Source organism: Chiloscyllium plagiosum, unplaced genomic scaffold (assembly GCF_037043375.1).
Source record: "Chiloscyllium plagiosum isolate Xiang-an unplaced genomic scaffold, Cpla_swu_hap1 HiC_scaffold_14, whole genome shotgun sequence".
NCBI classification, from domain to species: domain Eukaryota; kingdom Metazoa; phylum Chordata; class Chondrichthyes; order Orectolobiformes; family Hemiscylliidae; genus Chiloscyllium; species Chiloscyllium plagiosum.
In genome coordinates, this window is record NW_028270152.1 from 93,089,193 (window position 1) to 93,112,755 (window position 23,563).

Consider the following 23,563-nt stretch of genomic DNA (forward strand, 5'->3'; position numbering starts at 1 on the left):
GTCAGGGTGAAAGTGATAGATGGGAGTGTGAGGGGATCAGTGGGAAGTTGATGGAGTGAGTGTGAGAGGGTCAGGATGACGGTGATGCAGTGAGTGTGAGGGGGTCATGGTGAAGTCATAGAGTGGCTGTGAAGGGGTCAGTGTGACGGTGATGGAGTGAGTGTGAGGGGCTCCGTGTGATGGTGATGGGGTGTGTGTGAGGGGGTCAAAACGATGTTTGTGGAGTGAGTGTGAGGGGGTCAGTGTGATGGTGATGAAGTGAGTGTGAGTGGGTCACGGTGTCAGTGATGGAGTGAGTGTGAGGGGTCACGGTGACGGTGATGGGGTGAGTTTGAGATGGTCAGGGTGACGGTGATGGAGTGTGTGTTTGGGGGTCAGTGTGAGGGTGATGGAGTGAGTATGTGGGAGTCAGGGTGACAGCGATGGAGTGAGTGTGAGGAGGTCAGGGTGACACTGATGGAAAGATTGTGAGGGGTTCAGGAGGGTGAGATGGAGTGCGCGTGGTGTTTGTCAGGGTGACAGTAATGGAGTGAGTGTGATGAGGTCAGGGTGACGGTGATGGAGTGAGTGTTTGGGGGTCAGGGTGACAGTGATGGAGTGAGTGTGAGAGTGTCAGGGTGACGGTGGTGGTGTGAGTGTGAGGAGGTCAGTGTGACGGTGATGGAGTGAATGTGATGGGATCACTGTGAAAGTGATGGAGTGAGTGTGAACGGATCAGTGTGACTGTGATGGTGTGAGTGTGAGGGTTACAGGGTGATGGTAATGGAGTGAGTGTGAGGAGGTCAGGGTGACGGTGATGGAATGAGTGTTTGGGGGTCAGAGTGACAGTGATGGAGTGAGTGTGAACGGATCAGGAAGACAGTGATGGAGTGAGTGTGAGGAGGTCAGTGTGATGGTGATGAAGTGAGTGTGAGTGGGTCACTGCAACGGTGATGGAGTGAGTGTGAGCGGGTCAGGGCGACGGTGATGGACTGAGAGTGAGGGTGTCAGGGTGACAGTGATGGAGTGAGTGTGTGGCGGTAAGCGTGAAGGTGATTAAGTGAGTGAGGAGGGGTCTTGGTGGCAGTGAAGGAATGATTGTGAGAGGTTAAGGGTGACGGTGATGGAGTGAGTATGAGGGTGTCAGGGTGACTGTGATGGAGTGACGTGTAAGTGGGTTAGTGTGACATTGATGGAGTGACGTGTAAGTGGGTTAGTGTGACATTGATGGAGTGAGTGTGAGGGAATCAGTGTGACAGCGATGGACTGAGATTGAGTTTGACCGGTTGACGGTCGTGGAGTGTGTGAGGGGATTAGTGTGACGGTGATGGAGTCAGTGTGAGGGGTAAGTGTGATGCTGCTGGAGTGAGTGTGAGAGGGTCACTGTGATGGTGATGGTGTATGTGTGAAGGGGTCAGTTTTACGGTGATGGAGTGAGTGTGAGGCGGTCAGTGCGACGGTGATGGAGTGAGTATGAGGCGGTCAGGGTGACTGCGATGGAGTGAGTGTGAAGGGGTCAGCGTGACGGTGATGGAGTGACTGTTAGTGGGTCAGGGTGATGGTGATGGAGTGAGTGTGAGGGGGTCAGGGTGACGGTGATGGAGTGAGTGTGAGGTGTCAGGGTGACGGTTATGGAGTGAGAGTGAGGTGTCAGGGTGACGGTGATGGAGTGAGAGTGGCGGTGTCAGGGTGATAGTGATGGAGTGACTGTGTGGTGGTAAGTGTGAAGGTGATGAAGTGAGTGTGAAGGGGTCTTGGTGACGGTGATGGAATGATTGTGAGATGTTAAGGGTGACGGTGATGGTGTGAGTGTGAGGGGGTCAGGGTGACGGTGATGGAGTGAGTGTAAGGGGTGTGTGAAAGTGATGGAGTGAGTGTGAGGGGGTCAGGGTGACGGAAATGAAGTGAATGTGAGGAGGTCTAGGTGACGATGGTGGAGTGAATGTGAGAGGGTCAGTGCGATAGTGATGGCGTGAGTGTGAGTGGGTCAGGGTGACATTGATGGAGTGAGTGTCAGGGGGTCAGGGTGAGGGTGATGGAGTGAGTGTGATGGGATAACTGTGACGGTGATGGAGCGAGTGTGAACAGGTCAGTGTGACTGTGATGGCGTGAGTGTGAGGGGGTCAGGTTAACGGTGATGGAGTGAGTCTGAGGGGATCAGGGTGACTGTGATGGTGTGAGTGTGATGGGGTCAGGGTGACAGTGATGGAGTGAGTGTAAGGGGTGTGTGAAAGTGATGGAGTGAGTGTGAGGAGGTCAGGGTGACGGAGATGGAGTGAGTGTGAGGGGGTCAGGGTGATGCTGAAAGAGTGAATTTAAGTGTGTCAGGATGACGGTGATAGAGTGAGTGTAAGGGGTTCAGGGTGATGGTGATGGAGTGAATGTGAGGAGGTCTGGGTGATGGTGGTGGAGTGAATGTGAGAGGGTCAGTGCGATAGTGATGAAGTGAGTGTGAGTGGGTGAGTGTGACCATGATGGAGTGAGTGTAAGGGGTCTGGGTTATCGGTGATGGAGTGTATGTGAGGGTGTAAGGGTGACGGTGATGGAGTGAGTGTGATTGGATCACTGGGACGATGATGGAGTGAGTGTGAACGGGTCTGTGTGACTGTGATGGCGTGAGTGTGGGGGGTCAGGTTGACGGTGATGGAGTGAGTCTGAAGGGATCAGGGTGACGGTGAAGGAGTGAGTGTGAGGTGGTCAGGGTGACGGTGATGGAGTTAGTGTGAGGGGGTCAGTGTGATGGTGATGAAGTGAGTGTGAGTGGGACACGGTGTCAGTGATGGAGTGACTGTGAGGGGTCACGGTGACGGTGATGGGGTGAGTTTGAGATGGTCAGGCTGACGGTGATGGAGTGAGAGTGAGGGTGTGAGGGTGACGGTGATGGAGTGAGTGTGTGGTAGTAAGTGTGAAGGTGATGAAGTGAGTGTGAAGGCATCTTGGTGACGGTGATGGAGTGATTGTGAGAGGTTAAGGGTGACGGAGATAGAGTGCGTGTGAGGGGGTCAGTGTGACGGTGATGGACTGAGTGTGAGGGGATCAGTGTGACAGTGAAGGAGTGTGAGGTTGACTGGTTGACGGTCGTGTAGTGAGTGTGAGAGGGTCACTGTGACGGTGATGGAGTGAGTGTGAGGGGGTCAGTGTGATGCTGCTGGAGTGAGTGTGAGAGGGTCACTGTGACGGTGATGGAGTCTGTTTGAAGGGGTCAGTGTGACTGTGATGGAGTGAGTGTGAGGGGATCAGGATGACACTGATAGAGTGGGTGTGAGGGTGTCAGTGTGACGGTGATGGATTAGTGTGAGGGAATCATTGTGATGGTGATGGAGTAAATGGGAATGGATCAGTGTGATGGTGCTGGAGTGATTGTGGTTGGATGTCAGGGTGACGGTGATGGAATGAATGTGAGTGTGTCAGGGTGACAGTGATAGAGTGGGTGTGAGGGGGTCAGTGTGACGGTGATGGATTAGTGTGAGGGGATCAATGTGACGGTGATGGAGTGAGTGGGAGTGGATCTGTGTGATGGTGCTGGAGTGAGTGTGGGGGTGTCAGGCTGACGGTGACGAAGTGAGTGTGAGGGGATCACTGTGGCGGTGATGGAATGAGTGTGAAGGGGTCAGTGTGACTGTGATCGTGTGAGTGTGAGGGGGTCAGGGTGACGGTGATGGAGTGAGTGTGGGGGTCAGGGTGAATGTGTTTGAGTATGAGGGCGTCGTAGTGACGGTAATGGAGCGAATGTGAGGGGGTCAGGGTGAATGTTATGGAGTGAGTGTGAAGGGGTCATGGTGACCGTGATGGGATGATTGTGAGAGGTTAAGGGCGACGGTGATGGAGTGAGTGTGAGGGGATCAGTGTGAGAGGGATGAAGTGAGTGTGAGGGGGTCAGGATGACATTGATGGAGTGAGTGTGAGTGGATCAGTGTGAGAATGATGGAGTGAGTGTGAGGGGTCTGGGTGATGGTGATGGAGTGAGTGAAATTGTATCAGTGTGACGGTGATGGATTGAGTGTGAGGGGACAGGGTGACAGTGATGAAGTGAGTGTGAAGGGGTTAAGTTGATAGCGATGGAGTGAGTATAAGCGGGTCAGGGTGATGGTGATGGAGTGAGTGTGAGGGGGTCAGGGTGAATGTGATGGAGTGAGTGTGAAGGGGTCATGGTGACGGTGATGGAGTGAGTGTAAGGGGTGTGTGAAAGTGATGGAGTGAGTGTGAGGGGAACATTGTGACTGTGATGGAGTGAGTGTGAGGGGATCAGGGAGACGGTGATGGAATGAGTGTGAGGGGGTCAGGGTGACATTGATGGCGTGAGCATGAGGTGATCAGTGTGAGAGTGATGGAGTGAGTGTGAGGGGTCAGGGTGTCGGTGATGGAGTGTGTGTGAGGGTGTAAGGGTGACGGTGATGGAGTGAGTCTGAGGGGATCAGGATGACGGTGAAGGAGTGAGTGTGAGGGGGTCAGGGTGACGGTGATGGCGTGAGTCTGAAGGGATCAGGGTGACGGTAATGGAGTGAGTCTGAGGCGATCAGGGTGACGGTGAAGAAGTGAGTGTGAGGGGGTCAGGGTGACAGTGATGGAGTTATTGGGATGGGGTCAGTGTGATGTTGATGAAGTAAGTGTGAGTGGGTCAGTGTGACGGTGATGGAGTGAGTGTGAGGGGGTCAGGGTGACAGTGATGGAGTGAGTCTGAGGGGATCAGGGTGACGGTGAAGGAGTGAGTGTGAGTGTGTCAGGGTGACAGTGATTGTGTTCGTGTGAGGGGGTCAGGGTGATGGTGATGGTGATGGAGTGAGTGTGAGGGGGTCAGGGTGATGGTGATGGAGTGAGTGTGAGGGAGTCACGGTGATGGTGATGGAGTGAGTGTGAGGGGGTCACGGTGATGGTAATGGAGTGAGTGTGAAGGGGTCACGGTGATGGTGATGGAGTGATTGTGGAGGAGTCAGGGTGGCAGTGACGCAGTCAGGGTGATATTGATGCAATATGTATAATGGGGGAGTGCGATAGTGATGTAGCAAAGTTTGGGAGAAGATTTGTAGCTCGGGTGCTCGTTGTTGTGGTTCTGTTTGCCGAGCTGGGAATTTGTGTTGCAGGCGTTTCGTCCCCTGTCTAGGTGACATCCTCAGTGCTTGAGAGCCTCCTGTGAAGCGCTTCTGTGAGGTTTCCTCTGGCATTTATAGTGATTTGTATCTGCCGCTTCCAGTTGTCAGTTCCAGCTGTCGGCTGCATTGGCCGGTATATTGGGTCAGAGTGCATCCAAAAAGCGCAACAACTACTTGCAGATACCAACACCTACCAAGAGAGTGAGTGTGACCCCAGAGCACAGCTCACCAATAGGATAACACACTGAGGAACCGACAAAAAACGGACAGATAACCAGGTTTGACCTAGAGGGAATGAAGCCTGAAAGCAACAGCACCCCTAGATTCTATGGACTACCTAAAGTGCACAAACCAGACATCCCACTCAGACCCATAGTATCACTACCAGGGACACCATCACACAAACTGGCTAAAGAACTACAGCAGAAACTGAAACACCTGATCAGCGGATCCAGACACTCTGTACAGTCAACACAGGAATTCTTGGACATCATCAGAAATATGCACATAGACAAGGAAGAATCTATGGTCTCATTCGATGTCACGGCACTGTTCACCTCTATCGACAAACCCTAGCCAGAGAAACAATAGCCAACCTGCTGGACATACAGAACAGACAACAGGACGGTGAACCTATCAACAAAGATGGCATACTCAAACTACTGGACCTGTGCCTCACAACACACTTCACATTCAACAACGAAATATATGAACAAATCAACGGCACCCCCATGGGCTCACCCATCTCTGGACTCATAGCAGAAGCGGTAATGCAAAGATTAGAACAAACAGTCTTACCGCAAATTCAACCCAAACTCTGGGTCAGATATGCAGATGATACCTTTGTAATCATTATAAACCCAGAAGTAGACAACACACAGCGTATCATCAACGCCACACTCACAGGAATCCGATTCACTAGAGAGGAAGAAAAGGACAACCAACTCCCATTCCTAGACGTGATGGTACAGATAATTCACCACAAAGATATACAGGAAAGCCACACACAAAGACCAAGTCCTGAACTACGAAAGCAACTACCCCAACACACACAAAAGAAGTTGCATCAAGACACTATTCAAAAGGGCCACAACATGCTGCAGTACACCAGAACTGCAAAAAGAGGAAGAATAACTCCTATACAATGTATTCGCCAAAAACATATACCTGCGCAATTTCATCAACAGATACCTCAGGGAAAGACAACGGAACGAGGACATGCCACAATCCAAAGGACTAGCCACACTACCATACATCAAAAACATTTCTGAACTGACAGCCAGACTACTGCGACCACTAGGACTCATAACAGCACACAAACCAATAGCCATTCTCAGACAACTCACCAGGATGAAGGACCCGATACCCAGCATGAGCAAAACCAACGTAGTGTACAAAATCCCATGCAAGGACTGCACAAAACACGACATAGGACAAACAGGAAGACAGCTAACGATTCGCATCCATGAACACCAGCTATCCTTAATAGCCACACACGCAGATGAAAAGCAACATGAGTTCGACTGGGACAACACTACTATTATAGGATAAGCCAAACAGAAAACAGCCAGGGAATTCCCAGAGGCATGGCACTCATCCACAGATTCAGTCAATAAGCACATCGACCTGGACCCAATATACCGGCCACTGCAACGGACAGCTGGAACTGACAACTGGAAGCGGCAGATATAAATCACTATAAATGTCGGAGGAAACATCACAGAAGCGCTTCACAGGAGGCTCCCAAGCGCTGAGGATGTCACCTATATAGGGGACGAAACGTCTGCGCACAAATTCCCAGCTCGGCGAACAGAACCACAACAACGAGCACCCGAGCTACAAATCTCCCAAACTTTGAATATTAGGGGAAAGGTATAGAGGTGACGTCAGAGGTAGGTTCTTTGTGCAGAGAGTTGTGAATGCATGCAATGCGTTGCCAGCAGTGGTGGTGGTAGGCGCAGAGTCATCAGGGACATTTAAGCGACTGCTGGACAGGCACATTGAGAGCAGGGCATTGAGGGGTGTGTAGGTGAAGTTACTAGATTTTATAATAGGATTAAACTCGGCAGCACATCATGGTCTAAAGGCCTGTTCTGTGCTGTAATTTTCTATGCGCTATGTCACTATCACACTCCCCATCACACTTATGGCATTACTATCACACTGACTGCGTCACTGCCACCCTGACCCCTCCACACTCACGCCATCACCATCACCGTGACCCCCTCACACTCACTCTATCACCATCACCCTGACCCCTCACAGTAACACAATCACTGTCACACTGATCCCCTCACACTCACTCCATCACCATCACCCTTAACCTCTCACAATCATCCCATCACCGTCACCATGACCCCTTCACACGCACTCCATCACATTCACCCTGACTGCCTCACACTCACTCCATCACCGTCAACCTGACCCACTCAAACTCGCTCCATCAGCGTCACTCTGGCGCCCTCACACTCACTCCATCACCGTCACCCTGACCCCCTCATACTCACGCGATCAAAGTCACACTGACCCCTTCACACTCACTCCATCACCACCACAGTGATTCTCTCACACTCACTCCGTCAAAGTCACCGTCACCCTGACACCCACCCGACACACACTCCAGCACCATCACACTGATGCACCCCCACTTACTCCATCACCGTCACACTGATCCCCTCATACCCACTCTATCACTGTCACACTGACACACTCACACTCACTCCATCACCATCACCCTGACCCCCTCACACTCCCACCATCACCGTCACACTGGCCCCCTCACACTCACTCCATCACTGTCACACTCATCCCCTCACACTCACTCTACGACCATCACACTGAACATCTCACACTCATTCTATCAATGTCAAACTCTCTTTCTTACATTCACTCCATCACCTTCACCGTGACCCCCTCACACTCACACCGTCACCGTAACAACCTCACACTCACTCCATCACCGCCACACTGTCCCAGTCACACTCACTCCATCACCATCATCCTGACCCACTCATATTCACTCCATCATCACTCTGACACACACTTACTTCATCACCGTCACGCTGTCCCCCTCACACTCACTCCATCACCGTCATGCTATCCCCCTCACACTCACTCCATCACCGTCACCCTGACCCCCTCACACTCACTCCATCATCATGATCCCTTCACACTCACTCCATCACAGTCACCCTGACCGCCTTATACTCACTCCATCACCGCCACCCTAACCCCCTCACACTCGCTGCATCACCGTCATCATGAACCCCTCACACTCACTCCATCACAGTTATACTGGTCCCTTTACACTCACTCCATCACCATCACAGTGACCCTCTCACACTCACTCCAGCAGCATCACCCTGACCCCCTCACACTCACTCCATCACTGTTACACGGAACCCTCACACTCACTCCATGATCGTCACCCTGACACCCTCACACTCACTCCATCACTGTCACCTTGACCCCCTCACTCTCACTCCATCAATGTCACACTGACCCCCGCACACTCAATCCACCACTCATACTGACCCCCTCATACTCACTCCATCACCGCCACACTGATCCCCTCACACGCACTCCTTCACCGTCACCCTGACCCCCGACACTCATTCCTTCCCCATCATGCTGATCCACTCACACTCACTCCATCATCACTCTGACACACACACTTACTTCATCACCGTCACACTGACCCAGTCACACTCACTCCATCACCGTCAGGCTGACCCCTTCACATTCACTCCATCACCGTCACCCTGACCCCCCGACACTCGCTCCATCACCGTCACCATGTACCCTTCACACTCACTCCATCACAGTCATACTGACCCCTTCACACTCACTCCATCACCGTCACAGTGACCCTCTCATACTTACTCCAGCAGCATAACACGGACCCCCTCACACTCACTCCATCACCATCAGACTAGCCCCCTCACACTCACTCTACGACCATCAACCGGTCAAACTCACACTCATTCCTTCACTTTCACACAGACCCCTTCACACTCACGCCATCACCGTCACCCTTACCACCACACACTCATTCCATCATCGTCACCCTGACACCCTCACTCTCACTCCATCATCGTCACCCTGACACCCTCACTCTCACTCCATCACCGTCACCTTGACACCCTCACTTTCACTCATTACCGTCACCCTCACCATCTCAGACTCTCTCCATCACTGTCACCCTGACCCCCTCACACTCACTCCATCACTGTCACCCTGACCCCCGCACACTCAATCCACCACTGTCAACCTGACCACCTCGCACTCACTCTATCTCCTTCACACTGACCCCCTCACACACACTCCATCATCGTCACCGTGACCCCCTCACATTCACTCCATCACCGCCACACTGTCCCAGTCATACTCACTCCATCACCGTCATCCTGACCCACTCACACTCACTCCATCATCATAACCCTGACACGCTTACACTCACTTCATCACCGTCACGCTGTCCCCCTCACACTCACTCCATCACCGTCATGCTATCCCCATCACACTCACTCCATCACCGTCACCCTGACCCACTCACACTCACTCCATCACCATGACCCCTTCACACTCACTCCATCACAGTCACACTGACCCCCTCACACTCGCTCCATCACCGTCATCATGAACCCCTCACACTCACTCCATCACAGTTATGCGGACCCCTTCACACTCACTCCATCACCGTCACAGTGACCCTCTCGCACTCACTCCAGCAGCATCACCCTAACCCCATCACACTCACGCCATCACTGTTACACGGAACCCTCACACTCACTCCATGATCGTCACCCAGACACCCTCACACTCATTCCATCACTGTCACCCTGACCCCCTCACACTCACTCCATCACCGTCACCGTGACCCCCTCACATTCACTCCATCACCGTCATCCTGGCCAACTCACACTCACTCCATCACCGTCATGCTGACCCACACACACTCACTTCATCACCGTCACCCTGATCTTCTCACACTCACTCCATCACCATCACCGTGACACCCTCAAACTCACTCCATGATCGTCACCCTGACACCCTCACACTCATTCTGTTGCAGTCACACTGACCCCTTCACACTCACTTCATCATTGTCACCATGACCTCCACACACTCATTCTATCACTGTCACCCTGAATCCCCTCACACTCACTCCATCACCGTCACCCTGATCCCCTCACACTCACTCCATCACCGCCACACTGATCCCCTCACACGCACTCCTTCACTGTCACCCTGACCCCCGGACACTCATTCCTTCCCCATCATGCTGACCCACTCACACTCACTCCATCACCGTCACACTGTCCCAGTCACACTCACTTCGTCACCGTCAGGCTGACCCCCTCACATTCACTCCATCACCGTCAACCTGACCCACTCATCCTCACTCCATCACCGTCACGATCACCCCTTCACACTCACTCCATCACCATCACCATGGTCCCCCGACACTCGCTCCATCACCCTCACCATGAACCCTTCTCACTCACTCCATCAAAGTTATACTGACCCCTTCACACTCTCTCCATCACCGTCACAGTGACCCTCTCATACTCACTCCAGCATCATAACACTGACCCCCTCACACTCACTCTATCACCATCAGACTCGCCCCCTCACACTCGCTCCACAACCGTCAACCGGTCAAACTCACACTCATTCCTTCACTGTCACACAGACCCATTCACACTCACGCCATCACCTTCATCCTTACCACCACACATTCACTCCATCATCGTCACCCTGACACCCTCACTCTCACTCCATCACCGTCACGCTGAACCCCTCACACTCACTCCGTCACCATCACCCTGACTCCCACACACTCACTCCATCAGCATCATACTCTTCCCCTCACACTCACTCCATCACAGTCACCCTGACCTCCTCACACTCACTCCATCACTGTCACCCTGAATCCCCTCACACTCACTCCATCACTGTCACAATGACAATCTCACACTCACACCATCACCATCACACTGATAATCCAACACGCACTCCAGCACCGCCACACTGATCCCCTCACACTCACTCCTTCATGGTCACCCTGACCTCCTCGCACTCACTCCATCAGCGTCACACTGTCCCAGTTACACTCACTCCATCACTGTCACGCTGACCCCCTCACACTCACTCCATCACCGTCACCCTGATCCCCTCACACTCACTCCATCACCGCCACTCTGATCCCCTCACACGCACTCCTTCACCGTCACCCTGACCCCCTGACACTCATTCCTTCCCCATCATGGTGATCCACTCACACTCACTCCATCACCATCACACTGTCCCAGTCACACTCACTTCATCACCGTCAGGCTGACACCCTCACATTCACTCCATCACTGTCACCCTGACCCACTCATACTCACTCCATCACCGTCACGATCACCCCTTCACACACTCACTCCATCACCGTCACCATGATCCCCCGACACTCGCTCCATCACCCTCAACATGAACCCTTCACACTCACTCCATCACAGTTTTCCTGACGCCTTCACACTCTCTCCATCACCGTCATAGTGACCCTCTCATACTCACTCCAGCAGCATAACACTGACCCCCTCACACTGTCCCAGTTACACTCACTCCATCACTGTCACGCTGACCCCCTCACACTCACTCCATCACCGTCACCCTGATCACCATCAGACTCACCCCCTCACACTCACTCCACAACCGTCAACCGGTCAAACTCACACTCATACCTTCATGTCACACAGACCCATTCACACTCACGCCATCACCTTCATCCTTACCACCACACACTCATTCCATCATCGTCACCCTGACACCCTCACTCTCACTCCATCATCGTCACCCTGACACCCTCACTCTCACTCCATCATTGTCACCCTGACACCCTCACGCTCACTCCATCACCGTCACCCTGACCCCCTCCCACTCACTCCATCAGCGTCACACTGACTCCCACACACTCACTCCATCACCATCATACTCTTCCCCTCACACTCACTCCATCACAGTCACCCTGACCTCCTCACACTCACTCCATCACTGTCATCCTGAATCCCTCACACTCACTCCATCACTGTCACACTGACCCTCTTACATTCACTCAATCACCATCACCCTGACCCCCTCCCACTCTCTCCATCACCGTCACTCTAACCACCTCACACTCGCTCCATCACCGTCACCCTGACCCCTCCCACTCACTCCGTCACCGTCACCCTGACTCCCACACACTCACTCCATCACCATCATACTCTTCCCCTCACACTCACTCCATCACAGTCACCCTGACCTCCTCACACTCACTCCATCACTATCACCCTGAATCCACTCACACTCACTCCATCACTGTCACAATGTCAATCGCACACTCACACCATCACCATCACACTGATAATCCCACACTCACTCCAGCACCGTCACTCTAACCACCTCACACTCGCTCCATCACCGTCTCCCTGACCCCCTCACACTCACTCCTTCACCGTCACCTTGACCCCCTCACACTCACTCCTTCTCCGTCACGCTGACCTCCTCGCACTCACTCCATCACCGTCACACTGTCCCAGTTACACTCACTCCATCACTGTCATGCTGACCCACTCACACTCACTCCATCACCATCAGACTAACCCCTCACAATCATTCCACAACCGTCAAACGGTCAAACTCACACTCATTCCTTCACTGTCACACAGACCCCTTCACACTCACGCCATCACCTTCACCCTTACCACCACACACTCATTCCATCATCATCACCCTGACACCCTCACTCTCACTCCATCACCGTCACCTTGACACCCTCACTTTCACTCATTACCGTCACCCTCACCATCTCAGACTCTCTCCATCACTGTCATCCTGACCCCCTCACACTCACCCCATCACTGTCACACTGACCCCCGCACACTCAATCCTCCACTGTCACCCTGACCACCTCACATTCACTCCATCTCCTTCACACTGACCCCTCACACACACTCCATCACCGTCACCGTGACCCCCTCACATTCACTCCATCACCGTCATCCTGATCTTCTCACACTCACTCCATCACCGTCATCCTGACCCAGTCACACTCACTCCATCATCATCACCCTGACACACTCACGCTCACTCCATCACCATCATCCTGACAGTCTCACACTCACGTCATCACTGTCACCCTGACCAACTCACACTCACTCAATCACCGTCGCCTTGACCCACACACACTCACTCCATCACCATCACCATCATACTCTTCCCCTCACACTCACTCCATCACAGTCACCCTGACCTCCTCACACTCACTCCATCACTGTCACCCTGAATCCCCTCACACTCACTCCATCACTGTCACAATGACAATCTCACACTCACACCATCACCATCACACTGATAATCCCACACTCACTCCAGCACCGCCACACTGATCCCCTCACACTCACTCCTTCACCGTCACCCTGACTCCCTCACACTCACTCCTTCTCCGTCACGCTGACCTCCTCGCACTCACTCCATCACCGTCACACTGTCCCAGTTACACTCACTCCATCACTGTCACGCTGACCCACTCACACTCACACCATCACCGTCACCCTAACACACTCACACTCACTCCATCACCATCAGACTAACCCCCTCACAGTCATTCCACAACCGTCAAACGGTCAAACTCACACTCATTCCTTCACTGTCACACAGATCCCCTTCACACTCACGCCATCACTTTCACCCTTACCACCACACACTCTTTCCATCACCGTCACCCTGACACCCTCACTCTCACTCCATCACCGTCACCTTGACACCCTCACTTTCACTCATTAACGTCACCTTGACACCCTCACTTTCACACATTACCGTCACCCTCACCATCTCAGACTCTCTCCATCTCTGTCACCCTGACCCCCTCACACTCATCCCATCACTGTCACACTGACCCCCGCACACTCAATCCACCACTGTCACCCTGACCACCTCACATTCACTCCATCTCCTTCACACTGACCCCTCACGCACACTCCATCACCGTCACCGTGACCCCCTCACATTCACTCCATCACCGTCATCCTGATCTTCTCACACTCACTCCATCACCGTCATCCTGACCCACTCACACTCACTCCATCATCATCACCCTGACACACTCACACTCAATTCATCACCGTCACGCTGAAACCCTCACACTCACTCCATCACCGTCACCCTGACCCACACACACTCACTCCATCACCATCATCCTGACAGTCTCACACTCACGTCATCACTGTCACCCTGACCAACTCACACTCACTCCATCACCGTCACGCTGAACCCCTCACACTCACTCATTCTCCGTCGCCCTTACCCACACACACTCACTCCATCACCATCACCCTGACCCCCTCACACTCACTCCATGATCTTCACCCTGACACCCTCACACTCATTCCATCACAGTCACACTGACCCCTTCACACTCACTTCATCACCGTCACCATGACCCTCTCACACTCACTCCATCACTGACACACTGATCCTCTCACACTCACTCCATCACTGTCACACTGACCGACTTACATTCACTCCATCACCATCACACTGATAATCCCACACTCACTCCATCACCGTCACACTGATCCCCTCACACTCACTCCTTCACCGTCACCCTGACCCTCTCACACTCACTCCTTCTCCATCACGCTGACCCCCTCGCACTCACTCCATCACCGTTACACTGTCCCAGCTACACTCACTCCATCACTGTCACGCTGACCCCCTCACACTCACTCCATCACCGTCGCCCTGACCCACTCACACTCATTCCTTCACCGTCACCATGACCCCCTCACCCTCACTCCATCACAATCAACTTGACTCCCTCACTTTCACTCCATCAGTGTCACCCTGACCCGCTCGCATTCACTCCATCACTGTCACCTTGACCCAGTCACCCTCACTCCTTCACCATCGCAATGACCCCCTCACTCTCACTCCATCACCATCACACTCATCACCCCACACCCACTCCATCCCCACCCCGACCCCCTCACACACATTCCATAACAGTCATCCTGACGTCCTTACACTCCCTCCATCACTGTCACCCTGAATCCCCTCAAACTCACTCCATCACCATCACACTGATCCCCTCACGCTCACTCCTTCGCTGTCACCCTGACCCCCTCACACTCACTCCTTCCCCATCACGCTGGCCCCCTCACACTCACTCCATCACCGTCACACTGTCTCAGTCACACTCACTGCATAACCGTCATGCTGACTACCTCACACTCACTCCATCACCGTCACCCTAACCCACTCACACTCACTCCATCACAGTCACCCTGACCCCCAAACTCGCTCCATCACCGTCATCATAAAACCTTCACAATCACTCCATCACATTCATACTGACCCCCTCACACTCTCTGCATCACCGACACAGTGACGCTCTCACACTAACTCCAGCAGCATCACACTGACCCCCCACACTCACTCCATCACTATCAGACTAAACCCCTCACACTCACTCCACAACTGTCATCTGGTCAACCTCACACTCACTCCTTCACTGTCACACTGACCCCTTCACACTCACTCCATCACCTTCACCCTTACCGCCACACTCTCATTCCATCATCATCACCCTGACCCCCTCACACTCACTCATCACCGTCCCCCTGACTCCCTCACACTCGCTCCATCATCGTAACCCTGACCCCCTCAGATTCACACTGTCACCATCACACTGACCCCCTCACACACACTCCATCACTGTCAACGTGATCCCCTCACTCTTACTCCATCACCATCACAATGACGCCTTCACACTCACTCCATCACCATCACCCTAAACCCCTCACACTCACTCATCACAGTCACACTGACCCCTTTACACTCACTTCATCACCGTCACACTCATCCCCTCACACTCACTCCATCCCCATCACCTTGATCCCCTCACACTCATTCCTTCACCGTCACTCTGACCTCCTCACACTCACTCCATCACCGTCACCCTGACAACCTCACACTCATTCCATCAACGTCACGCTGAATCCCTCACACTCACCCCATCACTGTCACCCTGACCCCCTCACACTCACTCATCACCGTCCCCCTGACTCCCTCACACTCGCTCCATCATCGTAACCCTGACACCCTCAGATTCACACTGTCACCATCACCCTGACCCCCTCACACAAACTCCATCACTGTCAACGTGACCCCCTCACTCTCACTCCATCACCATCACAATAACACCTTCACACTCACTCCATCACCATCACCCTAAACCCCTCACACTCACTCATCACAGTCACACTGACCCATTTACACTCACTTCATCACCGTCACACTCATCCCCTCACACTCGCTCCATCCCCATCACCCTGATCCGCTCACACTCATTCCTTCACCGTCACCATGACCCCCTCACCCTCACTCCATCACAATCAACTTGACTCCCTCACATTCACTCCATCAGTGTCACCCTGACCCGCTCGCATTCACTCCATCACTGTCACCTTGACCCAGTCACCCTCACTCCTTCACCATCGCAATGACCCCCTCACTCTCACTCCATCACCATCACACTCATCCCCCCACACCCACTCCATCCCCACCCCGACCCCCTCACACTCATTCCATAACAGTCACCCTGACGTCCTTACACTCCCTCCATCACTGTCACCCTGAATCCCCTCAAACTCACTCCATCACCATCACACTGATCCCCTCACGCTCACTCCTACGCTGTCACCCTGACCCCCTCACACTCACTCCTTCCCCATCACGCTGGCCCCCTCACACTCACTCCATCACCGTCACACTGTCTCAGTCACACTCACTGCATCACCGTCACCCTAACCCACTCACACTCACTCCATCACAGTCACCCTGACCCCCAAACTCGCTCCATCACCGTCACCATGAACCCCTCACAATCACTCCATCACATTCATACTGAGCCCCTCACACTCTCTACATCACCGACACAGTGACGCTCTCACACTAACTCCAGCAGCATCACACTGACCCCCCACACTCACTCCATCGCCATCAGACTAAACCCCTCACACTCACTCCACAACTGTCAACTGGTCAACCTCACACTCACTCCTTCACTGTCACACTGACCCCTTCACACTCACTCCATCACCTTCACCCTTACCGCCACACTCTCATTCCATCATCGTCACCCTGACACCCTCACTCTCACTCCATCACTGTCACCCTGACACCCTCACACTCATGCCATCTCCGTCACACTGACAACCTCACACTCACTCCATTACCGTCACCCTGACCCCTCTCACTCAATCCATCACTGTCACTGACCCCGGTAGACTCACTCCATCCCCATCACCCTGATCCCCATCACACTCACTCCATCACCGTCACTCTGACCTCCTCACACTCACTCCATCACCTTCACACTGATCCCCTCACACTCACTCCATCACTGTCACGCTGACCCCCTCACACTCACTCCATCACCATCACCATGACCCCTTCACACTCACTCCATCACAGTCAACCTGACCGCCTTATACTCACTCCATCACCGTCAGACTAATCCCCTCACACTCACTCCACAACTGTCAACCGGTCAACCTCACACTCACTCCATCACAGTAATACTGACCCCTTCACACTCACTCCATCACCTTCACCCTTACCGGCACAAACTCATTCCATCATCGTCACCCTGACACATTTACTCTCACTTCATCACCGTCACCGTGTGCCCCTCACTCTCACTCCATCACCGTCACCGTGTCCCCATCACATTCACTCCATCAGCTTCATCCTGATCTTCTCACACTCAATCCATCACCGTCACCCTGACCAACTCACACTCACTCCAACTCCGTCACACTGACCCCCCACACACACTCCATCACCGTCACCATGACCCCCTCACACTCACTCCATTACCGTCACCCTGACCCACACACACTCACTCCATCACCATCATCCTGATCTTCTCACACTCACTCCATCACCGTCAGCCTGACAACCTCACACTCATTCCATCACCATCACGCTGAACCCTTCACACCCACTCCATCACTGTCACCCTGACCCCCTCACACTCACTCATCACCGTCCCCCTGACTCCCTCACACTCGCTCCATCATCGTAACCCTGACCCCCTCAGATTCACACTGTCACCATCATCCTGACCCCCTCACACACAATCCATCACTGTCAACGTGATCCCCTCACTCTTACTCCATCACCATCACAATGACGCCTTCACACTCACTCCATCACCATCACCCTAAACCCCTCACACTCACTCATCACAGTCACACTGACCCACACACACTCACTCCATCATCATCATCCTGATCTTCTCACACTCACTCCATCACCGTCACCCTGACAACCTCACACTCATTCCATCACCATCACGCTGAACCCTTCACACTCACTCCATCACTGTCACCCTGACCCCCTCACACTCACTCATCACCGTCCCCCTGACTCCCTCACACTCGCTCCATCATCGTAACCCTGACCCCCTCAGATTCACACTGTCACCATCATCCTGACCACCTCACACACAATCCATCACTGTCAACGTGATCCCCTCACTCTTACTCCATCACCATCACAATGACGCCTTCACACTCACTCCATCACCATCACCCTAAACCCCTCACACTCACTCATCACCTTCACACTGACCCCTTTACACTCACTTCATCACCGTCACACTCATCCCCTCACACTCACTCCATCCCCATCACCCTGATCCCCTCACATTCATTCCTTCACCGTCACCATGACCCCCTCTCCCTCACTCCATCACAATCAACTTGACTCCCTCACATTCACTCCATCAGTGTCACCCTGACCCGCTCGCATTCACTCCATCACTGTCACCTTGACCCAGTCACCCTCACTCCTTCACCATCGCAATGACCCCCTCACTCTCACTCCATCACCATCAAACTTATCCCCCCACACCCACTCCATCCCCACCCCGACCCCCTCACACTCATTCCATAACAGTCATCCTGACGTCCTTACACTCCCTCCATCACTGTCACCCTGAATCCCCTCAAACTCACTCCATCACCATCACACTGATCCCCTCACGCTCACTCCTTCGCTGTCACCCTGACCCCCTCACACTCACTGCTTCCCCATCACGCTGGCCCCCTCACACTTACTCCATCACCGTCACACTGTCTCAGTCACACTCACTGCATCACCGTCACGCTGACTCCCTCACACTCACTCCATCACCGTCACCGAACCCACTCACACTCACTCCATCACAGTCACCCTGACCCCCAAACTCGCTCCATCACCGTCACCATGAAACCCTCACAATCACTCCATCACATTCATACTGACCCCCTCACACTCTCTGCATCACCGACACAGTGACGCTCTCACACTAACTCCAGCAGCATCACACTGACCCCCCACACTCACTCCATCACTATCAGACTAAACCCCTCACACTCACTCCACAACTGTCAACTGGTCAACCTCACACTCACTCCTTCACTGTCACACTGACCCCTTCACACTCACTCCATCACCTTCACCCTTACCGCCACACTCTCATTCCATCATCATCACCCTGACCCCCTCACACTCACTCATCACCGTCCCCCTGACACCCTCACACTCGCTCCATCATTGTAACCCTGACACCCTCAGATTCACACTGTCACCATCACCCTGACCCCCTCACACACATTCCATCACTGTCAACGTGATCCCCTCACTCTTACTCCATCACCATCACAATGACGCCTTCACACTCACTCCATCACCATCACCCTAAACCCCTCACACTCACTCATCACAGTCACACTGACCCATTTACACTCTCTTCATCACCGTCACACTCATCCCCTCACACTCACTCCATCCGCATCACCCTGATCCCCTCACACTCATTCCTTCACCGTCACCATGACCCCCTCACCCTCACTCCATCACAATCAACTTGACTCCCTCACTTTCACTCCATCAGTGTCACCCTGACCCGCTCGCATTCACTCCATCACTGTCACCTTGACCCAGTCACCCTCACTCCTTCACCATCGCAATGACCCCCTCACTCTCACTCCATCACCATCACACTCATCCCCCCACACCCACTCCATCCCCACCCCGACCCCCTCACACACATTCCATAACAGTCATCCTGACGTCCTTACACTCCCTCCATCACTGTCACCCTGAATCCCCTCAAACTCACTCCATCACCATCACACTGATCCCCTCACGCTCACTCCTTCGCTGTCACCCTGACCCCCTCACACTCACTCCTTCCCCATCACGCTGGCCCCCTCACACTCACTCCATCACCGTCACACTGTCTCAGTCACACTCACTGCATAACCGTCATGCTGACTCCCTCACACTCACTCCATCACCGTCACCCTAACCCACTCACACTCACTCCATCACAGTCACCCTGACCCCCAAACTCGCTCCATCACCGTCACCATGAAACCCTCACAATCACTCCATCACATTCATACTGACCCCCTCACACTCTCTGCATCACCGACACAGTGACGCTCTCACACTAACTCCAGCAGCATCACACTGACCCCCTCACACTCACTCCATCACTATCAGACTAAACCTCTCACACTCACTCCACAACTGTCATCTGGTCAACCTCACACTCACTCCTTCACTGTCACACTGACCCCTTCACACTCACTCCATCACCTTCACCCTTACCGCCACACTCTCATTCCATCATCATCACCCTGACCCCCTCACACTCACTCATCACCGTCCCCCTGACTCCCTCACACTCGCTCCATCATCGTAACCCTGACCCCCTCAGATTCACACTGTCACCATCACCCTGACCCCCTCACACACACTCCATCACTGTCAACGTGATCCCCTCACTCTTACTCCATCACCATCACAATGACGCCTTCACACTCACTCCATCACCATCACCCTAAACCCCTCACACTCACTCATCACAGTCACACTGACCCCTTTACACTCACTTCATCACCGTCACACTCATCCCCTCACACTCACTCCATCCCCATCACCTTGATCCCCTCACACTCATTCCTTCACCGTCACCATGACCCCCTCACCGCCACACTCTCATTCCATCATCATCACCCTGACACCCTCACTCTCACTCCATCACTGTCACCCTGACACCCTCACACTCATGCCATCTCCGTCACACTGACAACCTCACACTCACTCCATTACCGTCACCCTGACCCCTCTCACTCACTCCATCACTGTCACTGACCCCGGTACACTCACTCCATCACCGTCACTCTGACCTCCTCACACTCACTCCATCACCTTCACACTGATCCCCTCACACTCACTCCATCACTGTCACGCTGACCCCCTCACACTCACTCCATCACCGTCACTCTGACCTCCTCACCCTCACTCCATCACCGTCACACTCATCCACCCACACTAACTCCATCCCCACCCCACTGAATCCCTCACACTCACTCCATCACCATCACTCTGACCCCCTCACACTCACTCCATCACCATCACCCTGATCCCCTCACACTCACTCCCTCACCGTTACACTCATCCACTCACAGTCACTCCATCACTGTCACACTGACCCCCTCACACTCACACCATCACCGTCACCCTGATCTTCTCACACTCACTCCATCACCATCACCCTGACACACTCACACTCACTCCATCACCATCACTCTGACCCCCTCACACTCACTCCATCACCGTCACCCTGACCCCTTCACACTCACTCCATCACCATCATGCAGATCTTCTCACACTCACTCCATCACCATCACCCTGGTCCCCTCACACTCACTCAATCACCGTCACGCTGAACCCCTCACACTCACTCCATCACCGTCACCATGACCCACACACACGCACGCCATCACCAACACCCTGACACACTCACACTCACTTGATCACCGTCACCCTGACCCTCTCACACTCACTCCATCACCGTCACCGTGACCCGCTCACACTCATTCCATCACAGCCACACTGACCCCTTCACACTCACTTCATCATTGTCACCATGACCCCCTCAACTCACTCCATCACTGTCACACTGACCCTCTTCCACTCACTCCATCACTGTCACACCAGCCCTCTTACATTCACTCCATCACCATCATCCTGACCCCCTCACACTCATTCCATCGCTGTTACACGGAACCTTCACACTCACTCCATGATGGTCACCCTGACACCATCACACTCATTCCATCACTGTCACCCTGACCCCCTCACACTCACTCTTTCTCTGTCACACTGACCCCCGCACACTCAATCCACCACTGTCACCCTCACTACCTCATACTCACTCCATCTCCGTCACACTGACCCCCTCACACACACTCCATCACCGTCATCGTGACCCCCTCACATTCACACCATCACCGTCATCCTGATCTTCTCACACTCACTCCATCAGCGTCACCCTGACTAACTCACACTCACTCCATCACCGTCACGCTGACCCACACACACTCACTCCATCACCGTCACCCTGATCTTCTCACACTCACTCCATCACCGTCACCGTGACACCCTCAAACTCACTCCATGATCGTCACCCTGACACCCTCAGACTCATTCTGTTGCAGTCACACTGACCCCTTCACACTCACTTCATCACCGTCACCATGACCTCCACACACTCATTCTATCACTGTCACCCTGAATCCCCTCACACTCACTCCATCACCGTCACCCTGATCCCCTCACACTCACTCCATCACCGCCACACTGATCCCCTCACATGCACTCCTTCACAGTCACCCTGACCCCCTGGCACTCATTCCTTCCACATCACGCTGACCCACTCACACTCACTCCATCACCGTCACACTGTCCCAGTCACACTCACTCCATCACCGTCACCCTGACCCACTCACACTCGCCCCATCACTGTCACCATGAACCCTTCACACTCACTCCATCACAGTCATACTGACCCCTTCACTCACTCCATCACCGTCACAGTGACCCTATCATACTCACTCCAGCAGCATCACACTGACCCCTTCACACTCACTCCATTACCATCACACTGGCCCCCACACACTCAACTCCATCACCTCACAGTGACTCCAACACCGTCCCCCTGACCCCCTCACACTCACTCCCTCACCGTCACACTCATCCCCTCACACTCACTCCATTACTGTCACACTGACCCCCTCACACTCACTCCATCACCATCACACTCATCCCCCACACTCACTGCATCCCCACCGACCTGACCCCCTCACACTCACTCCATCACCATCAGCCTGATCCCCTCACACTCTCTCCATCACCATCACCATGAACCACTCACATTCACTCCCTCACCGTCACATTCATCCCCTCACACTCACTCCATTACAGTTACATTGTCCCCTTCACACTCACTTCATCACCGTCACACTAATCCCCACACTTCCACTCCTTCCCATCGCCCTGACCCCCACACACTCATTCCATCACAGTAACCCTGACCTCCTCACACTCACTCCATCACTGTCACC